Here is a 6,000-nt window from a genome sequence, read left to right on the forward strand (position 1 = left end):
TGACAGCCCGTCACAGTCGTCTGCGGCCACATAAATCCAGACGAGAACTCTATGGGGGAGATTTATCAAAACCTGTCCAGAAGAAAAGTTGCCCAGTTGCCCAGAGCAACCAATCAGATCGCTGATTTCATTCTTAAGAAGGCCTCTGCAAAATGAAAGAAGCGATCTGATTGGTTGCTATGGGCAACCCCCATGATCTCGGCTGCGGCAACCCAGTCATCCGGTGCACAGAGCAAACATCACTCCGTGCCAGATGAGTGGTGATGAGGGGCGGAGGCTCGTGAAGTCACGGCCATGCACCCTCAATGCAAGTCTATGGAAGGGGGAGTGACGGCCGCCACGCCCCCTCCCATAGACTTGCATTGAGGGGGCACGGCCGTGACATTACAAGCTTCCGATGCTGAACCCGACGCTCTAAACAAACGCTGAGTGCAGCAGGGAGATTGCGGCTGTCCCCAGCAGAAGGCCCTCTGCGATCAGACATCTTATCCTTTGGATAGGGGATAAGATGTCTAGGGGTGTATTTCTCCTTTAACCCCTTCCTAACCCATGGCGTACATGCATGTAAGGGAATACAGAGCAGGCTCAGGAGTCTGGTCCCCACCGTAACGGGCAGATGGCCACTGCGTTTACAAGTTAACATCCCCCGGTAATGACGGACATCAGAGATCGCACTGTTTAAACTTGACAATCAATAGCAATGACGGCATTTAATAATTAATTAATTTACATTACACAGGGTTGTCCTGGAGTCTAGTGGCCCCATTGGCCCCCCACCATGTAATCGTGGGGTGCTGATAGGTTGCTAGGGGAACACAAGGCCTTACCTTGGCATCTTCCTTGCCTCATACTTTAGCAGGCTTTAGACATAGAGATTTCATAGTGTGACTGCTCTTACAGTAGAGACTCCAAAGTATTACTGCTCTTACAGTAGAGACTCCACTGTGTCACCGCTCTTATAGTAGAGACATAGTGTGATTGCTATTAAAATATAGACTTCATAGTGTGACTGCTCTACAGTAGAGACTTCATAGTGTGACTGCTCTACAGTAGATACTTTATAGTGTGACTGCTCCTACAGTATAGACTCCATAGTGTGACTGCTCTTACAGTATAGACTCCATAATGTGACTGCTCTTACAGTATAGACTCCATAGTGTGACTGCTATTACAGTAGAGACTCCATAGTGTGACTGCTCTTACAGTATAGACTCCATAATGTGACTGCTCTTACAGTGAAGGCTTCATAGTGTGACTGCTCTTACAGTAGAGGCTTCATAGTGTGACTGCTATTACAGTAGAGACTCCATAGTGTGACTGCTCTTACAGTAGAGCTCCATAATGTGACTGCTCTTACAGTAGAGACTCCATAATGTGACTGCTCTTACAGTAGAGGCTTCATAGTGTGACTGCTATTACAGTAGAGACTCCATAGTGTGACTACTCTTACAGTAGAGACTCCATAATGTGACTGCTCTTACAGTATAGACTCCATAGTGTGACTGCTCTTACAAAAGACACTCCATAGTGTGACTGCTCTTACAGTAGAGACTCCATAGTGTGACTGTTCTTACAGTAGAAACTCCATAGTGTGACTGCTCTTACAGTATAGACACCATAGTGCGACTGCTCTTACAGTAGATGCTCCATAGTGTGACTGCTCTTACAGTATAGACTCCAGGGTGTGACTGCTCTTACAGTAGAGACTCCAGGGTGTGACTGCTCTTACAGTAAAGACTCCATAGTGTGACTGTTCTTACAGTAGAGACTCCATAGTGTGACTCTCTTACAGTATAGACACCATAGTGTGACTGCTCTTACAGTAGAGGCTCCATAGTGTGACTGTTCTTACAGTATAGACTCCATAGTGTGACTGTTCTTACAGTATAGACTCCATAGTGTGACTGCTCTTACAGTAGAGGCTCCATAGTGTGACTGTTCTTACAGTATAGACTCCATAGTGTGACTGTTCTTACAGTATAGACTCCATAGTGTGACTGCTCTTACAGTAGAGGCTCCATAGTGTGACTGCTCTTACAGTAGAGGCTCCATAGTGTGACTGTTCTTACAGTAGAGACTCCATAGTGTGACTGCTCTTACAATAGAGACTCCATAGTGTGACTGCTCTTACAACAGACGCTTCATAGTGTGAATGCTCTTACAGTAGAGACTCCATGGTATGACTGTTCTTACAGTAGAGGCTCCATAGTGTGACTGCTCTTACAATAGACACTTCATAGTGTGCCTGCTCTTACAGTATAGACTCCATAGTGTGACTGCTCTTACAGTATAGACTCCATGGTGTGACGGTTCTTACAGTAGAGACTCCATAGTGTGACTGCTCTTACAGTATAGACTCCATAGTGTGACTGCTCTTACTGTAGAGACTCCATAGTGTGACTGCTCTTACAGTAGAGACTCCATAGTGTGACTGATCTTACAGTATAGACTCCATAGTGTGACTGCTCTTACTGTAGAGACTCCATAGTGTGACTGCTCTTACAGTATAGACTCCATAGTTTGACTACTCTTACAGTAGAGACTCCAAAGTGTGACTGTTCTTACAGTACAGACTCCATAGTGTGACTGCTCTTACAGTAGAGACTCCATAATGTGACTGCTCTTACAGTAGAGGCTTCATAGTGTGACTGCTATTACAGTAGAGACTCCATAGTGTGACTGCTCTTACAGTATAGACTCCATAATGTGACTGCTATTAGAGTATAGACTCCATAGTGTGACTGCTCTTACAGTAGAGACTCCATAGTGTGACTGCTATTACAGTAGAGACTCCATAGTGTGACTGCTCTTACAGTGAAGGCTTCATAGTGTGACTGCTCTTACAGTAGAGGCTTCATAGTGTGACTGCTCTTACAGTAGAGCTCCATAATGTGACTGCTCTTACAGTAGAGACTCCATAGTGTAACTGCTCTTACAGTAGAGACTCCATAGTGTGCCTGCTCTTACAGTAGAGACTCCATAGTGTGACTGCTCTTACAGTATAGACTCCATAATGTGACTGCTCTTACAGTAGAGACTCCATAATGTGACTGCTCTTACAGTAGAGGCTTCATAGTGTGACTGCTATTACAGTAGAGACTCCATAGTGTGACTACTCTTACAGTATAGACTCCATAGTGTGACTGCTCTTACAAAAGACGCTCCATAGTGTGACTGCTCTTACAGTAGAGACTCCATAGTGTGACTGCTCTTACAGTAGAGACTCCATAGTGTGCCTGCTCTTACAGTAGAGACTCCATAGTGTGACTGCTCTTACAGTATAGACACCATAGTGTGACTGCTCTTACAGTAGAGGCTCCATAGTGTGACTGTTCTTACAGTAGAGACTCCATAGTGTGACTGCTCTTACAGTAGAGGCTCCATAGTGTGACTGCTCTTACAGTAGAGGCTCCATAGTGTGACTGTTCTTACAGTAGAGACTCCATAGTGTGACTGATCTTACAGTATAGACTCCATAGTGTGACTGCTCTTACTGTAGAGACTCCATAGTGTGACTGCTCTTACAGTATAGACTCCATAGTTTGACTACTCTTACAGTAGAGACTCCAAAGTGTGACTGTTCTTACAGTACAGACTCCATAGTGTGACTGCTCTTACAGTAGAGACTCCATAATGTGACTGCTCTTACAGTAGAGGCTTCATAGTGTGACTGCTATTACAGTAGAGACTCCATAGTGTGACTGCTCTTACAGTATAGACTCCATAATGTGACTGCTATTAGAGTATAGACTCCATAGTGTGACTGCTCTTAAAGTAGAGACTCCATAGTGTGACTGCTATTACAGTAGAGACTCCATAGTGTGACTGCTCTTACAGTGAAGGCTTCATAGTGTGACTGCTCTTACAGTAGAGGCTTCATAGTGTGACTGCTATTACAGTAGAGACTCCATAGTGTGACTGCTCTTACAGTAGAGCTCCATAATGTGACTGCTCTTACAGTAGAGACTCCATAGTGTAACTGCTCTTACAGTAGAGACTCCATAGTGTGCCTGCTCTTACAGTAGAGACTCCATAGTGTGACTGCTCTTACAGTATAGACTCCATAATGTGACTGCTCTTACAGTAGAGACTCCATAATGTGACTGCTCTTACAGTAGAGGCTTCATAGTGTGACTGCTATTACAGTAGAGACTCCATAGTGTGACTACTCTTACAGTATAGACTCCATAGTGTGACTGCTCTTACAAAAGACGCTCCATAGTGTGACTGCTCTTACAGTAGAGGCTCCATAGTGTGACTGTTCTTACAGTAGAGACTCCATAGTGTGCATGCTCTTATAGTAGAGACTCCATAGTCTGACTGCTCTTACAGTATAGACTCCAGGGTGTGACTGCTCTTACAGTAGAGATTCCATAGTGTGACTGCTCTTACAGTATAGACTCCATAGTGTGACTGTTCTTACAGTAGAGACTCCATAGTGTGACTCTCTTACAGTATAGACACCATATTGTGACTGCTCTTACAGTAGAGGCTCCATAGTGTGACTGTTCTTACAGTATAGACTCCATAGTGTGACTGTTCTTACAGTATAGACTCCATAGTGTGACTGCTCTTACAGTAGAGGCTCCATAGTGTGACTGTTCTTACAGTATAGACTCCATAGTGTGACTGTTCTTACAGTATAGACTCCATAGTGTGACTGCTCTTACAGTAGAGGCTCCATAGTGTGACTGCTCTTACAGTAGAGGCTCCATAGTGTGACTGTTCTTACAGTAGAGACTCCATAGTGTGACTGCTCTTACAGTAGAGACTCCATAGTGTGACTGCTCTTACAACAGACGCTTCATAGTGTGAATGCTCTTACAGTAGAGACTCCATGGTATGACTGTTCTTACAGTAGAGGCTCCATAGTGTGACTGCTCTTACAATAGACACTTCATAGTGTGCCTGCTCTTACAATAGCGACTCCATGGTGTGACTGTTCTTACAGTATAGACTCCATAGTGTGACTGCTCTTACAGTATAGACTCCATGGTGTGACGGTTCTTACAGTAGAGACTCCATAGTGTGACTGCTCTTACAGTATAGACTCCATAGTGTGACTGCTCTTACTGTAGAGACTCCATAGTGTGACTGCTCTTACTGTAGAGACTCCATAGTGTGACTGCTCTTACAGTATAGACTCCATAGTGTGACTACTCTTACAGTAGAGACTCCATAGTGTGACTGTTTTACAGTACAGACTCCATAGTGTGACTGCTCTTACAGTACAGACTCCATAGTGTGACTGCTCTTACAGTAGAGACTCCATAGTGTGACCGCTCTTACAGCAGAGACTCCATAGTGTGAATTTTCTTACAGTAGAGGCTCCATAGTGTGACTGCTCTTACAGTACAGACTCCATAATGTGACTGCTCTTACAGTAGAGACTCCATAGTGTGACTGCTCTTAGAGTAGAGACTCCATAGTGTGACTGCTCTTACAGTACAGACTCCATAGTGTGACTGCTCTTACAGTGTAGACTCCATAGTGTGACTGCACTTACAGTAGAGACTCCATAATGTGACTGCTCTTACTGTATAGACTCCATAGTGTGACCGCTCTTACAGTAGAGACTCCATAGTGTGACTGCTCTTACAGTATAGACTCCATTGTGTGACTGCTCTTACAGTATAGACTCCATAGTGTGACCGCTCTTACAGTATAGACTCCATAGTGTGACTGCTCTTACAGTATAGACTCCATATTGTGACTGCTCTTACAGTATAGACTCCATAGTGTGACTGCTCTTACAGTATAGACTCCATAGTGTGACTGCTCTTACAGTAGACTCCATAGTGTGACTGCTCTTACAGTAGAGACTCCATAGTGTGACTGCTCTTACAGTATAGACTCCATAGTGTGACTGCTCTTACAGTAGAGACTCCATAGTGTGACTGCTCTTACTGTAGAGACTCCATAATGTGACTGCTCTTACAGTAGAGACTCCATAGTGTGACTGCCCTTACAGTAAAGACTTGTTAAAAGTGGATACCAGTA

Source organism: Hyla sarda, chromosome 2, assembly GCF_029499605.1.
Source record: "Hyla sarda isolate aHylSar1 chromosome 2, aHylSar1.hap1, whole genome shotgun sequence".
NCBI classification, from domain to species: domain Eukaryota; kingdom Metazoa; phylum Chordata; class Amphibia; order Anura; family Hylidae; genus Hyla; species Hyla sarda.